Source organism: Humulus lupulus, chromosome 4 (genome assembly GCF_963169125.1).
Source record: "Humulus lupulus chromosome 4, drHumLupu1.1, whole genome shotgun sequence".
In the NCBI taxonomy this organism is placed as follows: domain Eukaryota; kingdom Viridiplantae; phylum Streptophyta; class Magnoliopsida; order Rosales; family Cannabaceae; genus Humulus; species Humulus lupulus.
The window spans coordinates 91,509,838-91,533,547 of NC_084796.1; positions in this window are offsets into that span (position 1 = coordinate 91,509,838).

Here is a 23,710-nt window from a genome sequence, read left to right on the forward strand (position 1 = left end):
TTGGTTCCTAGAGGTCCTCGAAACCTTTGAACATTCATCTTGCTTGGTCCTTGAGTTCCTCTTAACCGACAACATTCATTATTCTTGGTTCCTAGAGGTCCTAAGAACCTTTGAGATTTTATCTTGCTCGGTTTCTCATGTTCTCAGAACCTGGAGCATTAATTTTTTTTGTTTCCAAGAGGTCCTCGTAACCTTTGAGCATTCATCTTGCTCGGTTCCTTGAAGTCCTCGAAACCTGGAGCATTCATTTTTCTTTGTTCCTAGTGGTCCTCAGAACCTTTGAGCATTAATCTTGCTCAGTACCTTGAGTTCCTCAGAACCTGGAGCATTCATTTTTCTTGGTTCCTAGAGATGCTTGGAAACTTTGAGCATTCATCTTGCTCGGTTCATTGAGGTCTTCAGAGCCTGGAGAATTCATTTTGCTCGGGTCCTTGAGGTCATCAAAACCTTGAGCACTCATTTTTCTTTCTTCCTAAAGGTCTTCAGAATCTTTGAGCATTAATCTTGCAAGGTTCCTTGAGGTCCTCGGAACCTGGAGCATTCATTTATCTTGGTTCGTATAGGTCCTTGGAACCTTTTAGCATTCATTTTCCTTGGTTTTGAGAGGTCTTCGAAACCTTTGAGAATTCATCTTGCTTAGTTTCTTGTGTACCTTAGATCCTTTGAGCATTCATCTTGTTCGGTTCGTTGAGTTCCTCAAAACTTAGAGCATTCAATTGTCTTGGTGCCGAGAGATCCTTGGAACCTTTGATCATTCAACTTGTTGTTGGGAATTGTGACCTTAAATCTGGGTTACTAGTGTAGTAGGACACTTTAGTGGAGGTACTTTGCATACTGAGAGTATGTAGAACTGGACCACATGTGATTTAAGAATACTTGTTTTAAATAACATTTCATAATATTATCAAACACATCAACTAAGGATCATATACAAACTGATCTAAATCATGAATTTACTAAAAGCTCCTATACATGTCACTTGATCCTTTGATTCTTGTGTTACGGTTTGTCAGAATGAGAAGGTAAGAGCTATTGTTTTGGGACTCAATGATGTATATGGCTGGGGACATAGCTTAACAGACATGGAATCTATACCTTCTTGTAGATTGAATGATGATTCCCTATTGGGTTGGCTTTTGGAACTGAAAATGTTATTGACGTCAAAATTCATAATCAGATTATGAATTAACCATCACTAGTAAAGTCAACGGTGCAGTAGGAATCAAGATATAATTAAAAGGGTAAAATGGTAATTTTATTCCCACTTAATAGAAGATTATTTTGTATGTAATGGTTATATCAATAGACATTTTATGGTTACAATAAAGTACTCAATAAATATATGTCTTGGTTAATAATCTTTTATTTATTGGAGCTTGGAGTTATTGGTCCATAAGTCCCCGGGGCGACTCTGCCAACACTAATAAATGTAAGAGTTGATACAAAGGTTAAATTATGAGTGGGTTGTTAGAGAGAATATTTATTCTTTGGGATAAACGTGCAATTATGTGATAATTGAAGTTGCATAATTTATTATTGCATTTGTGCAATTTTCGAAATTGAGTAGAAATAGGATAAATTGATTTTAATCAATTATTTTATTTAAGTGTGAATAGATAAATATGGATAGTCAAAATTGGTTTTGATTATTATATTTATTTAATTAACTAGAAAACATAACCGCGCTTCGCACAGTCTTTTGTAATTATTAAAAAATATACATATTTTAAAATATTTTTTGGGAGATTGTAGGGTAGGGATTCATTTTCACCCTACTCATACAACATGCTCTTTATATAGACATGTGAGGGTGTCTTGACAACAATTTTTTTTTTTATGATGATATTCATTGTATAACAAACATCTTGTAGGTTTTAGAAAAATTCTGAAAAATTAAAGTGCCGAGAACAAATTTCAAAAAACTTGTTGTACATGTGGTTTTAGTTTTTTTTATTATCATTATTATACGCTTTGCGTTATTTTTTTTTAATAAAAAGTCTAAATTATGTATAAGAAAATTTATGTTTTGTGTATGACTTATTTTGGCCGATTACCCGTTTGAACCTTAATTTTTAAAAATGAACTTTTAGACCTCGTGTTTTCTCAAAAGATTAAATATAGGAATTGAAAGATTAATTATTTGAACATTGTATTTTTGCCGATTACCAGTTTTAACCCTTTATTTTTAAAAATTAACATTTGAACCATGTATTTATTCAAAAGGTTCAGAATTCTTTATAAAAATTAAATTATATATAATTTATATTTTCTGTAAGGGTTCACAACATTTTGAACCTTGTATTTTAGTCGATTAACCGTTGGGACCTTTATTTTTAAAAATTAACTTGTGGACCTCAAGTTTTGTCAAAAGGTTAAAAATATGAATAGATAGATCAGTTATTTGAACATTATATTTTGGCTCATTACTTGTTTTGACTTTATTTTTAAAAGAGTAAATGACGGCTAAAATACCCAATATTTTCAAAATGTTGCACTTTTATACACAATCTTTTTTTTATCGGTAAATATAGTCAATGTCTTCAAAATGTTACACTTTTATACCCAAATTTTTTTTTGCGGTAAATATACCTAATGTTTTTAAAATTTTGTACTTTTATACCTATTTTTTAAAATTATTTTGAGAAATAATAAGAAAGTGATGGAAAAATATAGGATTTTAGTTATTTTTAAAATTTTAAATTATTTTCACTTTCAAAATAAAAAAAATTAAGTTAGTAAAATTATTCAAAATAAAGTTATATTTTAAATTGATGAAAATATATAAGTTTTTAATTATTTTAAATCATTTTTTTTAATTTTAATAAAATATTTATTAATGTTTAATTTAAAATAGTTATTTTGAGAAAGAATAAGAAAGAAAAAACAATTTAAAATTTTAAAAATAATTAAAATCCTATATTGTTCTTTAAATTTCTTATTATTTATTAAAATAATTAAAAATAGGTATAAAAGAGCAATATTTTAAAAACATTGAGTATATTTACTGCCAAAAAAGAAGTTTGGGTATTAAAGTGCAACATTTTGAAGACATTGAATATATTTACGGCAAAAAAAAAGTGCAACATTTTGAAAACATTAGGTATTTTGCCCGTCATTTACTCTTTTTAAAAATTAAGATTTGGACCATGTATTTATTCAAAGTGTTAAAAAATATTTATAAAAAGTAAATTAAATAAATATATATAATTATCGATATAATTTATGTTTTCTATAAGGGTTCACACTATTTTGAACTTTGTATTTTAGCCGATTACCTGTTTGGTCCCTTTATTTTTCAAAATTAACTTGTGGATCTTGTGTTTTGTCAAAATGCTAATTACCCGTTTGGATCATTTATTGTTTTTTTAGAGGAGCGCTAAGGAAACTCTCTATTGCACTCTCTTTTACACTCTCTTTCATCCATGCATGACATGTGGATATTATTCAATTTTTCATGTTTCAATATTTTTTCAAATCATGAGTGAAATTTACGTGTCATTAATTGATTTAAGAGAGTACAAAAAAGAGTGTAATATAGAGTGTATTTAGCATTGTGTTTTGTTAAAAGGTTAAAAATACAAATAGGTTGATCATTTATTTATTTATTATTATTATATATCGATATTTTTAATTGACATCTATTATTATTAAAATAAAAAGTGAAAATATATAGAGTTTTTTTCCTTAATTAATTAATAGCCATAAATTAAAAAGTAAAAAAAAAATGAGAAAAGTTAACGGTTATTTATATTCTTAATTTAATTAAACAGTTGTCGTAATTAAATATCTAATCAAATTTGAATTCAAATTAAAAAATGTGAAAAAAGAAGAAAATAGAAAGGGTGTCTTGACGCCGTTTTTCATCAACTTAAATCGTAGAGCAATTAAACAATGTATACTATGAAGCGAATGAATAATGAAGAAATACAAGAGGGTTTTTAGTGGTTCAGCAGTTAACTCTCCCTAGTCCACGAGTCTATGTTATTAAGGCTTAAAGATTTCAGGAAATTCTTCAGAGATGAATTACCTAGAGCTTATTCTCTAGCCAAAAGAAATCGATCCTTTACAAGTAGTTATTCCTCCTCTATTTATAGGGGAGGTTACAGAGTTCATTCCCACATATTTTGGGAAGATATTCTGTATATCAATTTAAATAATGACTGTTGACCCTCGATTTGGCCAACGACACGGAGTCAAATATACGACAGAAAATGAGACGACAATTAAGAGTTTAATCTAATGGAAAAGAAGAAAACACCAATGATTTATAGTGGTTCGGCCCCAAAGAATGGTAATGACCTACATCCACTTAGTGCTATTATTAATATTGAATGTCAAAGCCGTGATCAAAGAACTAGAGTTCTTGAGTTTCACAAACGATGGGAGAATTACAATGAAAATATGGATAATCGCACTATAGCTCTATCTCTCAATATTCAAGAAAAAGATTCAGAGATCAAAAGTCTCGTCCTTGAGCTATTTCATGCATATTTATAAGCTCAAGGGGGGTTACAAGGGTCAATGGGCCTTAACTTTCCTTAATAACCACGTATCAAGGTAATAAAGAGGAAATATTCAACGTAATTATTATAGGATTACAATCTTATAAGGAAACAAACCAAATTATACAACCAGTCTGGTCGTACCTAAAAGTCAGGTTTGAGGAAGCAATGTGTAGCTGGTCGATAACTGAACAGTATTGCCTCATCTCAATTCCGCCACGTGTCATCCACGTGTGAAAAATACCTGCCACATCATAAGTTACCGTTTTTTGGTAAACAGTGACATTAAATGCAATATCTCCTACATATATGGAAACATCCCATAAGAATCGGGAATGGATAACAGACTAAATAATATCCCTTAAATGTTGGGATTATACAACAATAAATATGTTCATACGCAATGGGCTATCCCAGATGACTCATCAGGTCTTCGAGATCAGCGATCGACCCTGTGGCTATCAAGATTTAGGATACTGTTACGAGCTTGCCACCCCACTTAAGAACATGCTCGGAGTAGATTGACATTATCGAAGCTATCACACTCGAGCCTGCACTTCCCAAGCTCGTACTATTTAATCCGAAGACAATCGATAACAGATGTATCCCGACATCATGTAATTTCGAACTCAGAAAGCATCCTGAGGTTACATATCTTCGATGTCGTCATTTTACTTCGGAGATCTTACAGCATGACCATACAATGCATTTCATTCATTTCGAGCTCACACTTGACGAGTCTAGTTTTCGAGGTCATAACCTCTGGTCTTGATATCTGGGTGTAATAGTTTTCCCCCCTCAAAAGTATCAGTTCGAATCCTATGTGAAGGAAAATTTTGAACTGGTCCTATTGGAAACTGTACCATAGAAAACACTCGAGTTCGGAGACGCGTCAAACGAGTATTGATCACTCAAAGTACTTGAGTACCTTGGAAACCTGCCCACGTCTATCCGCCTGCCATTCTTTATGGTACTATCAACTCACAGGTCCCTGGCCGTTTGATCTGATACAGAATCTGGCCAATGGCCTAGATTAATCTGTCCTTTTACACTTCCATGGTTTTATAAATAGGACTTTATTCATCATCCCCAATTTATCTTCACGTTCAAGCCTTTGCAGAGAGAAAAGAAGAAAATACCAGAGAATATTGCCCAGTTCTTTCATGTTCTCCAAGCCACGAAAACAGAGCAACGTTCACCTCTTCAACTCCGTGAGATCGTTCTTGCAACCACTTATTTAGTCATTGATCTCTCTTTTTCTGTCGATCGCATTGTGTAAGTTTCTATTCATAACTTTGTATGCCCGTATATTTTTCATGCATGTTTATATTGCTGCACTGTTAGTTCCCTTGCTAGTTTTGCACATTGGAATTCTTCAGTACATACTAGTCTTAAGGTCTGATATCATGGGTTCAAAACCCAGTTCATGCGTAGAAGACCCAAATATGGTTCTTTTACTGAATTTTTTGAATTTTGAATGGCATATCTTGTACACCAAGATATCGGGTATAAAATTAGGGTTTTGCAAAATGCACGCTTCCCAAAAATTCCACTCTTTGGGTAACTGCCAACTTTTTCCTTAAAATATCAGGATCTTAAAAAATAAATCCACCTTCCTTTCTTTCGGTGGAATACATGCTCCGAGACTGGCCTCGTCCTTTGGATCGAGTTTGCCTTGTAGCCTCGATCATTCGAGCTTAGGTCATCCCATTTTTTCATTATTTCTTGTTCGCTTGGCCCTCACCCTTTTGCTCTCTTGCTAGATGCTGCAGAACTCGGGAAAGTGGTGGGGATCAAAGCTCGCGATTCCTTATTCACCAGTAACTCCAAGCTAGGAGTCCCCTTTTACTCAGAACCAACGCTTGATTCGAGAGCACGAACTGAGGTGTGAGCAAGAAGACATCTGAGATCATTTTCGACGTCAAATAGACGAGGTCGAAGAAGGAAAAAGGAAAAGACTAAGGGTCACCATCTACCCAGATCTAGATCACAAACATAGACCGATTCCCCTCAACTCTACGCTCAAAGTGACAGTTGCCTTTAGGCCAGGTGATCTCCAATTCTTACTGATGGGGGAACCTTCTACCTCACAGCCAACCTCCGTCCCCACATTGAGGAGGGAATTTTTCGAGGCCGAGCATTATTGGAGCTCGATCTCTTCACTAGGGCAGATCTTCGACATTCTGGCCCTCCACAATATCGGACTGTCTGGCTCGTTGAGATGTCGAGCTCTGGCCTCCCACGAGTGAAGTTGCCACGCGCCGAGAGATGGGAACCCTGACAGCAAGCTAAGATATGCAGCTTGGAGCCAGGAACATTTGATGGCAGGGGCTGTACTGCCCCTTGAAGTCCTTTTTCAAGGACTTCTTGGATTTCATTGGGCTGGCTCCTTTCCAACTCAACACCAACTCTTACAGGGTTTTGTCTTCCCTTAGGTCACTATATCAGGAGCTAGGGTGGAAAGGACCTTCTCCAAAGGAGATATTTTATCTCTTTTGCTTAAAATGCAATCCCTCTCGAGCTCGGGGAGGGGACGACTTCTATTACCTCTCGAGCTATCCCAAGGAGAAGAAGATCTTCGAGGATCTTCCCAACCATCCTCTAGATTTCAAGAAGGATTTCTTCTGGATAGATGGCCTAGCTCCCTCCAGATACTATTCATTCAGACGAATTCGTAAGTCCCCAACTAATTTCTTATTTTTATGCTCGAGTTTTGTTTGAGCTCGCGCTTAGTCACAATATGTTCAATTTTTCAGCTAACTACCGTCGTCCCACTCCCACCAAGGAGATGAAGGAGCACAAGGAGGCTCTGCTCCAACTCCCTTATGGACAGAGGTCCCTTTCCTATCTCCTGCATGAAGACAACCTCCGAGCCTGCGGCCTCTTGGAGAAGGATCAGTCCACATTCGACTGGTCCAACAAAAAATAAGCCCAGTGGAAGCTTGTGCCTCTCCTAACCAGCAGTCTCCCTCCGAGGCGAAATGCTAAGCCTCCATCTCCAGTTCAACACCGCAGGAGCCCACAATCGGGAAACAAGGCCAATGATGAAGCCTCGAGCTCGAGTGACAGAGGTACAGTCATCCTTAGCTCGGATTTGTGGTCTCCTTCACTACTTAAGGATAAACTCGATAGATTAGTATTGTGCAAGGACGATAGGGATCATTTTTATGTTTGGTCCTGGGTAGAGGAGAGAGTACATAGGTTTGATAGCTGGCTCGGGAAGTATGACACCTTGTATAGTCTGAACGAGGTATGGAATGGAATAGCCATTCAATATGGGACAAACAACTATAGAGACCTTTCGAGGTTGACTTCCACTTATAAGGAAGGTACTCCCCCCGCCTCCTCTGAAGATGGGGGAATTACGTGGTCCCTGAGCACGAGCTCGGGGGAGAGTTCCAGTTAGGTTTCTCTCTACTTGTCTTATTATTCTTTGCCTGTCTACATCATGCTAACTTTTTTGCCTTGGAATATCTCATAATGCGATGTGAATGTGCAGGTGATATGGATTCTGACCTCTACTCTATGCCCGCTAGTGGCGAGGGAGCCCAGCTGTGGATCCGACCCCTCAGGTCGGGGCGTCCTCTACGGTCATTCCTCCCATGCCTCCTCCGACCCTAGTCCACTCCGCGCTTGGTCCACCTTCGAAAAAGCCTTCGTCCTCCAAAACGCATCTGCTGTCGATTTCTACTCACTTCGATGAGTATGTAATCAACAATGCAGTCGGTTCCCATGGGGCTACACTTGGCTCAGACATTCTATCTCGAGTGGGCCAGAGTTCTGGTAGCTTTGATGCCCCTCATTGGCAGTTCTTGAACAATTCTCGAGACTGCAACACTCTTTATGGGAAGAGTATCAAGCTCACTGCTGCGGTAACCTTCCTCATCTCGTTGCTAGTTGTATTTATACTTAGTTCATGCTCTAATTTGATTTCTTTGTGTGTCAGACTCTTGCTGTCTCTACTCAACTTAATTATAAGTTGAACAAGGAGGTCCATTCGAGCATGTCTTATGCTTAGAAGTAGAAGGATCTCCAACTCAAGCTTAGTGATGAGCTCAAGGCCACAAGGGAAAAGATGGAGGCTGAAGCTGAGCAACTAAAGGCCAAGACAGCCATGCTCGAGAAGGTGCATGCCCGACTCGCGGAGCTTGAGAAGAAGGCTGCCACTTTCGAGATTATGGAGGGCGAAAAGGCTCGTCTCCTTGCAGAGTTTAAGGAGAAGAAGGATCGGGCGGTCGACCTAGCCATGTATAGGATCTGGGCCAGTAATGCCGATCTCGATACCAGCTTCTTAGGCTCTTTCGAGGCAGAACTAGTGGCCAAGCCGCGAGCTCGACTCGATGAGGAGGAGGCTGCTCGGGAGGAGGCAGATAGAGCTAAGAAGGATGCTGAGAAGGCAAAGGAGGATGCTCCTCCCTCCTAGATCTTTACCTGGGACTACGTCCCTTCAAATCATTTGTAATAGTTCTTTTTTATCTTTTTCTTTTTATGCCCCTGGGGCTAAGACAATTTATAGCTCGTGAAGAGCTATTTTCTAATGATATTTATGATACCGTATCTGACTTTGCTTTAATATTTTTGCTTTACATTTCTTAGGTCGACATATTTCATGCAATTTATATTAAAGTGTCCTTATGTCTGTTTATTCACACAAACACGCGGTGGATTTTTAAGCTCGAGCTTCAATGATTCATGCATAGTTTGCACGAATATATTCGTATCCAATCTCGTTATTTGTCAAGGCCGAAAATTACTTTTACCATGCACCCGAAAGTACTTCTATGGCGTGTAACGTAAGTGGTTTAGTTATATCTTGCTTTTTTAGTTACTTTTCCTTGTCCTTGGGTAGCTCCCCAAGGTTATGAGGTCGAAACTACCCTTTCGTAGGATATTCCAGCCTTGATCTTGACTTAGTTTGAAGTCGGTTGTACTCCAACTTACTGTCGATTAGTTTTAGCTGGTTCGTTCCAAACCTATTCAGGTCGTGTTTCATTTGTAATCCATACACTTATATTCCCGTATTTGGTTACATCCAAACATTTTTATTCTTCCATATTTTTGTTTTATCCAAGCATTTTATTTTTAATAGTTTGGTTGTCTCCAAACTATCTTATCTCGCGTATTTGGTTATATCCAAGTACTTTATTTTTAATAATTTGGTTATATCCAAAACATCTTAGCTCGCGTATTTGGTTATATACAAACACTTTATTTTTAATAATTTGGTTGTCTCCAAACTATCTTATCTCGCGTATTCGGTTATATCCAAATACTTTAATTTTAATAATTTGGTTGTCTCCAAACTATCTTATCTCGCGTATTTGGTTAAATCCAAACACTTGTATACTTATATTAAAGTGTCCTTATGTCTGTTTATTCATAAAAACACGCGGTGGATTTTTAAGCTCAAGCTTCAATGCATTCATGCATAGTTTGCACGAATATATCCATATCCGATCTCGTTATTTGTCAAGCCCAAAAATTACTTTTACCATGCACCCAAAAGCACTTCTATGGCATGTAACGTAAGTGGTTTAGTTATATCTGGCTTTTTTAGTTACTTTTCCTCATCCTTGGGTAGCTCCCCAAGGTTATGAGGTCGAACTACCCTTTCGCAGGATATTCCAGCCTCGATCTCGACTTAGTTTGAAGTCGGTTGTGCTCCAACTTACTATTGATTAGTTTTAGCTGGTTCATTCCAAACCTATTCATGTCGTGTTTGGTTTGTAATCCATGCACTTATATTATCATATTTGGTTACATCCAAACATTTTTATTCTTCCATAATTTGGTTATATCCAAGAATTTTATTTATAATAGTTTGGTTGTCTCCAAACTATCTTATCTCGCGTATTTGGTTATATCCAAGTACTTTATTTTTAATAATTTGGTTATATCCAAAACATCTTAGCTCGTGTATTTGGTTATATCCAAACACTTTATTTTGAATAATTTGGCTGTCTCCAAACTATCTTATCTCGCGTATTTGGTTATATCCAAATACTTTATTTTTAATAATTTGGTTGTCTCCAAACTATCTTATCTTGTGTATTTAGTTAAATCCAAACACTTGTATGCTTTTGATATATGCTATTTTATTTTTTCAAGCTGATGGTATATGTACCACTTATGCCCCCTTAATATCCTATGAGTGTGACCATAGGTTATTAAATTAAGAGAGTTTGCGAAAAATACAGCATATTGAAACGAAATCGAACTTTATTTAAATAATTTATTAATAGGAACATAGTACAGATAAACAAGTATGGTTACAGGTGACATCATTCCTACACTACTGATAGTAAGCTCGTAGATGTTCTTCATTCCATGCTCATGGTACCAAACTCCCATTCAATCTGGCCAACATGTAGACGCCAGGTCGGATGACTGATTCGATCTGATAAGGTCCTGTAATGACCCAACTAGTCTAGACTTTTGGACCATTAATGAAACTATGCATACAAATCCTTAATAAAGCTTACATTGCGAAAATACCATAATTTTATTAGGTAACTTGTAAAAATAAGAGTTACTTACAAAAATATCAAGAAGGATATGGGATCCCATTGTCTTAAAAAAAAAACATAATTTAAAATAAAGGAGTTACATAGAAAGTGCAGAAAAATTACACATAAACCCATAAATAAAAGACTACATCCTCGAAATCGAACTCTTGACTCCTTGAATCCATTCACCATCGATACACAATCTCCAAGCATCCACGAACCTTACCGCCACTAATAGCTATTTTCCTACACATTTAAACAAAAAGGAATGAGCCTAATGCCCAGCAAGGAAAATCTAACACATACTTCATATACATAAATTTCATAATAAACATAAAGACATAACATAACACTTATTACATACACATACTATAATGGCCATTATTACTTGGGGTCCCATAGACTAAACAAGTCATACGCCCATGAGATTAGTGGGGTCCTACTAGCTAAGTAGGTCATACGCCCATAATCTATTTGGGGTCTTGTTAGTCATATGGGTCATATGCCCAAGCCTACAAACCTATATATCATAACACTTATCATAACATAAGAAACATAAGATAACATATAGAACATATAACATATGCATTTCTATCCTATTTTCCTTACCAAAGTTACCGGGATAAGAGGACAGCGTTGGGACTTTTGGAACACTCCTAATACCATATATAACAGGTTGAGTAGATTGAAGAAAAAGTAATGAAAAGAATGGAAGGAATGGAATGACTAAACCTTTGAGAAACATACTTACCAAAAACTTATGTGTAAGTTCTTAGATTTCCTAACCAAAATAAGAATAAGGTTAGAAGACTGAGTAGAAGTCTATGAGAAAGAAAATAACATAATACCAATGAACTAGGGTATAGAAATACCTTGAAGACTTCTAGACCAATCTAAACCTCGAACCGAAATACTATGAAACCTTACTTCCCCAAGTGTTTGATAAGCTTATAATGATCAAGCTTATGATTCCCCAACCCAGGTGTTTACACTCTCACACTCAATTAGCACTTGCAGCCTCTGAACTTAGAGCAAAAGATGAATAATGGCTGGGTAGTAGGTCTTATTTATAGAGTTTAGGAATGAAAGGATCTTAATTTTACTTGAATAAAAATAATATCTTTTTAGGTGAAAATAATTTGAATAATCATTCAGCAGAGGCTGAAGACTCGTTTAAAAAGGTGCTGGACTTATCAAGAGGTTGAATGGCTGAAAGGAAAAGGAATTCAAAAACTTTTGAAATATAATGAAGGAGGCGATATATCGCCCCCTGTAGGCGATATATCGCCTGGGCCAGTATGCCCCAGGCTGTCGTGCATCGTCTCGTGTTTTCCGTATCTACATGCTGCGATATATCGCTCCTATAGCTGCGATATATGGGCACACGCTGATTAATTAAACACGAAATTACACATTTTTAGCTAAGTTTGAATGGAGTAAACAGCCTTGACTAAGCCCTCAACGTATTCAAAGCTGCTGACTGACCTTATAGCATTCAAACTTTACCCCTTATTAAATTTAATCCTCAAAATACTTAATCCTTAAATCACCCATCCATAACATGTGCTTAAAATCCTATTGGTCCTTATCTAAACCTTATAGTATAATAAATATCATCCTTAATATCAGTCATATTAATCAAACCTTAGGTTCAAATTAATATTCTTAAACTATAGATTAAACTTAGAAAATCTATAAGTACTACTATGAGTGTCCAAATAATTCCCGGTCTAAACCAAAAATCCACAGTTACAAAGATAATACTATAAATACTATAATACTACTATCTAACTAGCTAAGTAAAGTTCTTGGACTCTACAGGTCCTTCCCAATTAGGCCCGAGCATGCCAACAGCTGGATCCCGTGTTGCCAAGAACACACGCCTCAGCACCAAATCTCCCACACCAAATTTTCTATCTTGAACAATTTTATTGAAATACCATGTTGCTCGCTTTTGGTATGCAGCATTTTTTAGCTGTGCCTCGTCCCTTCTTTCTTCAATCAGGTCCAGACTTACTTTGAGCTGGGATTGGTTCGAGGCTTGGTCATAAGAGTGGGCATGAATTGTGGGTATATTGACCTCAATTGGGAGCATAGCCTCGCATCCATATGCCAGAGAAAATGGGGTATGTCCCATTGAAGTACGAGCTGTGGTTCGATATGCCCACAAAACTTAGGGAAATTCTTCGGGCCATTTTCGTTTTGCTTCTCCCAACTTTTTCTTCAGAGAACTCTTTAGGGTTTTATTTACATCTTCGACCTGTCCATTCGCTTGGGGATGGGCCACAGAGGATAAGCTCTTTATTATCCAATTTTTCTCGCAAAAGTTGGTAAACAGGTCGCTATCGAATTGAGTGTCGTTATCGGACACAATCTTCCTTGGCATCCCATATCAGCATATGATGTTTTTTACCATGAAATCCAAGAATTTTTTCGAGGTAATGTCGCTAGAGGCTCGGCCTCGGTCCACTTCGTAAAGGAATCTACTATGACTACAGCGTATTTGACTCTGCCTTTTCCAGTTGGCAGCGAGCCTATGAGGTCTATTCCCCAGACTACAAATGGCCATGGGGAGGTCATCATAGTTAGCTCGGAAGGTGGAGCTTGAGGGATTGTGGCGAATCATTGACACTTGTCGCATTTCTTGACACAATCAAATGAATCTGCTTTGATGGTAGCAAGAAGTATCCTTGGCGTATGATTTTCTTGGATAGGCTATGCCCCCAGTGTGGTCTCCAAAGATCCTTCATGAATTTCTTCCATGATCTTCTTAGCCTCGGGTGGAGTCACACATCTGAGTAATGGCATATAGTATCCTCTTCTATATAGCATTCCATCCACAATGGTATACCTAGGGATCTAATGCATCAAATTTCGAGCCTTGGTCCTATCTTCTGGGAGAATGTCGGTCTCAAGGTACTTAATTATTAAGGTCATCCAGGTCGGCTCAGAGTTTATCATGCATACATCTTCCTATTTAGGCTCGTGTATACTGGGTGTCGATAAATGTTTGATTGGCACGACATCCAGTTCATCAATGTTAGTGGACGTAGCAAGCCTGGCTAAAGCGTCTGCATTCGAATTTTGCTCTCGGGGAACCTGTTCTATTGTGTAAAATTCGAATTGCTCGAGGGCTTCCTTCACTTTTTCTAAATATGCAGCCATTCTCGTCCCGCGAGCTTGGTATTCCCCTAAGATTTGATTGACCACCAACTGGGAGTCACTAAAGCAATGTAACGCCTTAGCCTTGAGTTCCTTGGCTATTTGAAGTCCTGCCAGTATTATTCCTGCCCCCAACCCATTTTCATTGGAAGATCCGTCAACATAAAGTTTCAAGAACTCGCGGGCTGGGGTTATAACTTCATTGTTGGTCACTCTGGTGCATTCCACTATGAAGTCTGCCAGAGCCTGTCCTCTTATGGTTATCCTCGGATGGTAGGTAATCTCGAATTGTCCAAGTTTGACACCCCATTTTAATAATCGGCCTGAGGTTTCTGGCTTGGACAAGACTTGTCTTAGTGGTTGATCAGTCAACACATGAATGGAATGCGACTGGAAATAGGGTCGGAGCTTTCGAGATGAGTGAATTAGCCTGAGTGCCAGCTTCTCCATTAAGGGGTATCTCGAATCTGCCCCAGTAACCTTTTGCTGACATAGTATACAGGCTTCTGCACATTCTGTTCTTCTTGGACGAGCACGGTGCTAATGGCGTGCTCGGTCGTAGCAAGATATAGGTACAAAACTTCCCCCGTGATGGGTTTTGACAAGATGGGAGGTTCCGCGAGGTGCTTCTTGAGCTCCTGAAAAGCTAACTCGCATTCTTTTTTCCACTCGAATTTTTTGCCTCCCTTCAAAAGGTTGAAAAGTGGAAGACAACGGTCTATAGATTTCGAGATAAACCTACTTAGTGCCGCCATCCGCCCAGTCAAACTTTGGACATCCTTATGCTTTCAAGGTGAGGGCATATCAATTAAAGCCTGGATCCTGTCCAGATTAGCTTCTATTCCCCAGGTGTTTACAATGAGGCCTAGGAATTTTCCTGACAATACTCCAAAAGAGCAATTCTGAGGGTTGAGTTTCAAGTCATATCTCCGTAACACGGCAAAGCATTCTTCAAGGTCGTCCACATGGTTACTATTATGTTTAGATTTAACCAATATATCATCAACATAAACTTCCATGTTATTACCTGTCTGCTCAGAGAACATCGTGTTTACGAGCCGTTGGTAAGTGGCTCCAGCATTCTTCAGTCTGAATGGCATGACATTGTAGCAATATAGTCCTTTGTCGATCACAAAACTCGTATGCTCTTGGTCTGGGGCATGCATGGAGATTTGGTTATATCCAGAATAAGCGTCCATGAATGACATAACTCCATGGCCAGCTGTGGCATCTACGAGCTGGTTGATTCGAGGTAGGGGGAAGCAGTCCTTTGGATAGGCCTTATTGAGGTCTGAGTGATCAATACAGGTGCGCCATGTCCCGTTAGGTTTCGGGACTAGTACCGGGTTAGCGACCCAATCGTGGTAGAAGACATCTCGAATGAATCAATTTTCCTTCAACATGTCGACCTCTTCTTTTAGGGCCTTCTTCTTGTCGTCATCTAGGAGTCTTCGCTTTTGCTGCTTCGGGGGAAAGCTTTGGTCAATATTCAAAGCGTGGCTTACCACATTCGGATTTATCCCTACCATATCCGAATGTGACCGTGCAAAAACATCCTGGTTCTTTTTCAAAAAGAAAATTAATTGCTATTTTGTTTCTTCTAGAATGTTTTTCCCTACCTTCACTGTCTTCGGGGGGTCTACTTCTTCGAGCCTGACCTCTTCGAGCTCTTCTAATGGCTTAAGGTCAGTTCTTTCCTCTATTCTCGGATCAATTTCTTCATCTATCTTGAAGACTGTTCCATCCTTATTCTGAATTATGACAAGTGTCTGTGAGCCTGTCTGTTTCTTTCCTCTAATGGAAATGCTATAGCATTCCCTTCCTGCGAGCTGGTCTCCTTTCAGCGTCCTGATGCCACTAGAAGTCGGGAACTTGGTGGCCAAATGCCTTACAGATGAAACTGCCCCCAGTCGTACTAGGGCGGGTCTCCCGAGCAGTACGTTGTAGGCTGATGGTAGATCTACTCCAAATAATTCCATCATCTTGGTTATTGAGACCGGGTAGTCTCCCAAGGTTACAGGGAGTTCAATAGATTCCATACAGGCAATCCCTTCTCCTGAAAAGCCTTATAATGTTGTTGCACAGGCTTTTAGGTCACGAAGCGTGAGTCCCATCTTTTCTAAGGTGGCCTTATAGAGGATATTCACTGAGCTCCCGTTATCAACCAGGACTTGGTGAACCCTCTTGTTCGTGAGCTATAGGGGGATGACCAGCGGGTCGTTGTGAGGAAACTGCACATGAGATGCATCGTCCTTAGTAAAAGTTATAGGTTGAGATTCAACCCTCTGGTGTTTTGGAGCCCTGGGTTTGGGTTCGTAAGGGGACCCGTCACCAGTTCCTGCCCGATCCTGCGAGATGAGGTCCCCCCGAGATGGTTACAACATCTTCTCCATCAATCGGAGAGGGTCTCTCATCCTCTCTTGCTGGGGAGTTATTGTTTTGGGCAAGCGGCGGTGCTGCTGCCCTTTGACTGGTAGAATCCTGATTGGGATTTTGGTTTCTTACATATTGCCTGAAATATCCTCTTGAAATCAGAACTTCTATCTCGTCTTTTAGTTGCCTGCATTCATCGGTTGTATGTCCGATATCTCTATGAAATTTGCAGTATTTACTAGAATCTCTCTTTTCTTTCTAGTTCCTCATGGGGTCTGGACGCCTGAAAGGGATCTGGTTTTCATTTGCCAGGTAGATATTCTCTCAATACACGTTTAGCTCAGTATACACTTTGTACACGGAGAAATATCTTTCCCCTTTCTTCTTCTTTCCCCCTTTCGCCTCGAGGTTACTCGCTTCAGTCTTCTTTCTTTTTGATGGGTTTTTTGCAGAGGGCTTTGAGGCCGATAAGTCCACCGAGGTCGAGGCAGAGTTTATGTTTTTCATTGTAGTTATGGGCTGGGAGGCCATATTCAGTTCTGACCTTGCCTCCTCTACATTGAAAAACCTCTGAGCTCGTCGATTGAACTTGGTTAAGGACCTCATAGGCATTACCCCAGCTTGGACAGCCATCAGATGACCGCTGTCATCTACATCACAAGCTCGGGCGACTTCCAAATTGAACCTTGTAAGGTAACTTTTTAATGTTTCATTCGGCTGCTGTCGGACATTGGTCAAGGTAGACGCCTTGGGCCTTATCCCAATCATGGCCCTGAATTGTTTCTTGAAATCTCTGGATAATTGATCCCAAGAAGCAATTGAATGCCTCTTATATTTTTCGAACCAGTTTTTTGCTGGTCCTGTGAGTGAGGCTAGAAACAGCATGGAACTGAGCTAGTAGCCCACATTACTCACTCTCATAATGGTATTGAACGTATTTAAATGACTGTATGGATCGAAATTCCCATCAAACGGTGGGACATGAGGAATTAGTAATCCTTGAGGAAATGGGGTGCTAGAAATATGGGGGGTGAAGGGTTCAAGTTCGTCGTCGAACTATTCATCCCGATCCCGACCTCGTTCATTTTGCAAGAGCTTGAACGCTCTTTCCAATTGATCAATCCTTTCTTGGACTGGATCCACGGGGGGTCTGACCTAAAATTGGTTATCATTGATCATAATTCCAGCTTCGCGCCTCCGCATGGGATTCTTGCGTCCATTTAGGTGATCCCTAAGGTATGGGTTCGAGGGGTTATCATTACCCCGATTCTGGTTCAGGTGTTCCCGTAAATCGGGGTGATCCCTTTGATTCCCAGTATTCCCGCGTCCCTGGTCATACATACTGACTGATCTAGTATCTCCTCAGCCTCCGCTGGTACGGCTCCTCGCGCGGTTGTTTCGAGATGGGTTCCTTTCTGGTTGTCTTGTCTTAATAGTGTGAGACCGAGACATTTGGCTTCTTGCAGGCTGGGCACCTCTACCTTCTCTAGCAGTCTCCACATTCCCATGTTTCCACCTAGATCGCCATTCCCTATCACCCTGAGTCGGTTGCGTGTTTCTCCGAGGCAGTGAGGGATATCTTATCGACGATGGTGGGTACCTTATGGGTGATGGTGGCTACCATCCATTACGAGGCCTAGAAGGTCCAGAGTTTGCCTGTGCTGGTTCAAGAACGTTTTGCGTGTTACCAGGATTTTGGGTCCGAGCCGCCGTGGGGGCTCGGTTATTCCCAGTCTCGGCTGGTACCTCAACAGTCGAGTTGACAGGAGCTCCAGCCCGAGTACTTCTCCGGGGCCTTGAGGGAGTAGGCTGTTCCGCTAGTGGCGGAGGTTGCTCCATTCTTCGTGTGGCAACATTTTTGCAAGGTCGCCCATGAGGCCTGCGTGGAGGAACATGAACATCTCGCAGAGGTTGAGCTTGGGCCTCAGGCGGAGGCAGGGGCTAAGCCGCCTGCGCCTCAGCAGCCAGTCTAGCCAGCTCCTCGTTACGTTTCTTGGCCTCCGCCAACTGCTTTTGCAGTTCATGATTTTCAAGCTCCACAATAGGGACATATCGCTCAGGGTTGTAGCACATGTCCTCGTCATCCCTGGGGCCCGGTGGTGCAGGTGATCCTCGAGAGTCAGAGAATCCACTCCTCTCATCTGGGTCCGAATTCATCATCGGCTGCTTCCCAGGTTGCCGGGGATAGTCAACTTCCTCTAAGATTTGCTCCTCAGGAATATTGGGATCATTCGCAGCCATAGTTGATTCAGGGAGGCTTCTTCGACTGAATAGACTCACGTACATTCTGCTTAATGCTCTCAATGAAAGCACCAAATTGTTGACGCCGTTTTTCGTCAACTTAAATCATAGAGCAATTAAACAACGTATACTATGAAGCGAATGAATAACGAAGAAATACAAGAGGGTTTTTACGTGGATCAGATGTTAACTCTGCCTAGTCCACCAGTCTGTGTTATTAAGGCGTAAAGATTTATGGAAATTCTTCAGAGATGAATTACCCAGAGCTTATTCTCTAGCCAAAAGAAATCGATCCTTTACAAGTAGTCATTCCTCTCTATTTATAGGGGAGGTTGCAGAGTTCATTCCCACATATTTCGGGAAGATATTCTGTATATCAATTTAAATAATGACATTAAATGAAATATCTCCTACATATATGGAAACATCCCATAAGAATCGGGAACAGATAATAGACTAAATAATATCCCTTAAATTTTGGGATTATACAACAATAAATATGTTCATACGCAACGGGCTATCCCTGATGACTCATCGGTTCTTTAAGATCAGCGATCGACCCTGTGGCTATCAAGACTTAGGATTCTGTTACGAGCTTACCACCCCACTTTAGGACATGCTCGGAGTAGATTGACACTATCGAAGCTATCACACTCGAGCCTGCATTTCCCAAGCTCAGACTGTTTAATCCGAAGACAATCGATAGCGGATGCATCCCGATGTCATGTCATTTCGAACTCAGAAAGCATCCCGAGGTTACACATCTTCGAGGTCGTCATTTTACTTTGGAGATCTTACAGCTGGACTGTACAATGCATTTCATACATTTCGAGCTCACACTTGACGAGTCCAGTTTTCGAGGTCATAACCTCTGGTCTCGAAATCTGGGTGTAACAGGGTGTTTTGGAGCAATTTGAGAGTGTCACATTAACCTCGCATCGTTTGTTGCTGCTGGAATGTCGACTAAATTACAATCTAGAAAACATTTATTTACTATAGTGAAAACAAATCACAAATCCAAACAATACCATTAGTAATATCGTTTTGTTACAAGCTTGAGAAAATATCAAATGAGAGAAAAATAGAATTATTCATATTGATAATTGATGATATAATTATAATATTTTGTACAACTATTCACTTTTGAATAAAAAATATAATTATATTATAATAAGAAACTAGATTTATAGAGAACCGAAATTCAAACAATACTAATACCAATACTTAGTTAGCTAATTAAATTTGAAGATACAAATATACTTTTTTTTTTTCAGTAAATATAGTAAACAATATCATAGCATCATGATCCACGTTCAATTTCTTCTCCTTCCAAAAACGTAAGAAAAATACCAAAATCTATAAATCAACCATAAATAAATATACATATATTGCACAGTCGACGAGTTCTCAATCAGTGAGTTCTCTCTACATTTTCCAGGTGCACAAAACTTACTTGAAAATACTTTTTGAGATATATTGCAATGTCAACATAGTTTGATATTCATGTGTGTGGAAATATGTACGGTATACATTGAAAGTCATGTATATATATTATGTGTATATATATTGATATTTTTGATTGTTAAGCTATTTTGGTTTTGGATTTGAAAGTTTTTATGTTTTAATAGCTCTTTAAATTAATTTTTAATCAAATTAATATTATGTGTATACATACATATTGATGTATACATATATTGATATTTTTATTTTTTAAGATATTTTAGTTTGAAATTTGAAATTTTTTACCTTTTTTTTAAAGTTAGATATTTGAGTATTAGTTAATAGGTCTTTACGTTTTTTTTATCTATAAATAGATACTATTTTCAAACTACATTTTTTAAAACACATATATCTAAAATAATACAACATTTATGTAAAATACATTACTACATTAATTTATATATAGGCGTAGTTAGTAGTTTCGTTTTTTTTATTATTACTATTTTTTTTAAAACGTGTAAAATAGATAGAGTAAATAATAATATCCTATAAATATCTGATTTAAATTTGAAAACCATGTAACTACATATTTTTTTAAAACGTGTATGGTACATTTTTTTAAATTACTACATAATTATAATTTGTAAAATGAATAAAAAAAATAGATTAAATGAGAAAATAAATAAAGTGTTTTGGAGCAATTTCAGTTTTTTAAATGGGTAAATTAGATAGGGTAAATAATAATATCTTATTAAAATTTAAAAACATATAATTACTTACATATTTTTTAAATTACTATATTATTATAAACTATAAAATGAATAAAAAAAGTTAGATTAAAGGACAAAATAGATAAAATGCTTTGGAGCAATTTTATTTTTTTAAACATGTAAAATAGATAGAGTAAATAATAATATATTGTAAATATCTTATTTAAAATTAAAAAATATGTAATTACTTAAAATTTTATAAATAACGATATTATTCTAATCTATAAAATGAATAAAAAATTATATTAAATGAGAAAATAGATAGAGTGTTTTAGAGCAATTTTAGAGTGCCACATCATCTCGTTGAAGCTCTCCTTTATATAATATATAGATTACTACATAATTATAATTTATAAAATGAATAAAAAAATAGATTAAATGAGAAAATAAATAGAATGTTTTGGAGCAATTTTAGTTTTTAAACGGGTAAAATAAATAGGGTAAATAATAATATCTTGTAAATATCTTATTTAAAAACATGTATTTACATACATTATTTTTAAATTACTATATTATTATAAACTATAAAATGAATAAAAAAAGTTAGATTAAAGGAGAAAATAGATAAAATGTTTTGGAGTAATTTTAGTTTCTTAAACATGCAAAATAAATAGAGTAAATAATAAAATCTTGTAAATATCTTATTTAAATTTAAAATATATGTAATTACTTACATTGTTTTTTGAATTACTATATTATTATAAACTATAAAATGAATAAAAAAAGTTAGATCAAAGGACAAAATAGATAAAATGCTTTGGAGAAATTTTAGTTTTTTAAACATGTAAAACAGATAGAGTAAATAAAAATATTTTGTAAATATCTTATTTAAATTTAAAATATATGTAATTACTTACATTTTTTTTAAATTACTATATTATTATAATCTATTGTTACACCCAGATTTCAAGCATGAAATTGTGATCCCGAAATCTAGGCTCGTTAGGTGTAAGCTCGAAATAGATGTCATGAGTTAAACTGTTTCTATAAACAGCAACCTCGAGGGCACGCGGGATATGTAACCTCGAAAATGCCCGAGCTCGTAAATAACATGTTGTGACACTTGTTTGTACCCCCGAACCATCTCTTGCCTTCCAGGCTGGTTCGATCTCGAAGTGTGTGAGTTCGAATAAGACAACATCATCAATGTTTACTTGTTCCGAGCGTAGGCAAAGATAGGTGACGAGCTCGTGATCAATTGATAGTCTCGACAGGTTCATGATCAACTGCTGGTCTCGAAGATTTGATGAATCTTATATCAAAGTTGATCAGGAGTATGTGAACATATTTATTGTTGTACAATCCCGAGGTTTAAGGGATATTATTCAATCTGTTATCCCATCCTATATTTTGTGGGACGTTTCCATGTATATAGGAAATAATGCATTAAATAGCATTATAGTAATTGTTCATCTTCATTCATTTCCTCCAATATTTTCTTGTTTAATTGCTCTCCATTTTAAGTTGACGAAAAACGGCGTCAACATCTATAAAATGAATAAAAAATTAGATTAAAGGAGAAAGTAGATAGAGTGTTTTAGAGCAATTTTAGAGTGCCATATCATCTCCTTGAAGCTCTCCTTTATATAATATATAGATAATAAGATAATAATGGAAATTCAAATTTTGAATTTTGATGTTTGAAAATTAGGTTGTTATCTTTTCCTTAAAAATATGATACCTTATTTGGATTTCTAATTATAAATTAATTAAAATAAAAACCACATGAAAAATCAAATTCCCTTTTTCAGCGATAGAACACACCCATAGGTCTTGGACTGCTCTATGCTTGTGACACTTATGATGTTATTAGATATTGATTTTTATATTTATTTTTTATTATTAATTAATAAAACATTTAAAATGGGTTTTAAAATAGAATGTTAGGCTTTGTCTTTTATCATTATTATAAAAAGATGATTGATTTCTTCTTCTTATTATTATTATTATGGTAATAATGTCTATATATTCTATATGATAGAAAAGAGAAACAACAAGTCTAAACAAGTTTTTACAGAGAAGAAAAACTATCATCGTTTTCACAAAAAAAAAACCCTTTCTCTCTAGCCTATAATCAGGAGTCTCATGTGTTGAGAATACTTTTGATTCACAAAATTAATCCTTGTTCTCTATGTGCCCACCCATATCTTTAGGTGTAGAGAATGTCTTGAAAGATATAGGTGTGAGTACTCTAGCAAGGATAGGAATATCGAAATATATATGAAAAGATTGAAGGATTCTTGATAGGCAACAAAAAGGTAAATCTTTTCGAATTATTTTTCATATACATATTTTATATTGATTAACACATTGTATATTAAAGGATCCTCATATAAAGTTGTTTATATAAAAAAATTTGTTGTATACCATTACTGCAATTTCCACTACGCACTAAGAACTGTTCCTAACAATTGGTACAAGAGCAATCTTTAATCCCTGCATATGTTAATTACTATGTGGGTATCATATGCATGGATGGATGTTTATGTATAAATCATGTATGTTCTTAGGGATTTCTTTTCATGGTGTTTTTGGGTTAGGAAAAATTCTTAATTTTTCTAGATATACAAAAACATTGTAAGCCATTTTGGGGCATAGAAATTTTGTAATTTATTTTTTAAAATTCTGGAAAAAATCTATAATGACCCGAGCTCCAAGCACAAACCCTGAGGCACAAGTTGTTTTCCCTTCAACTGTGCGCATCCCTGGTGCCCAG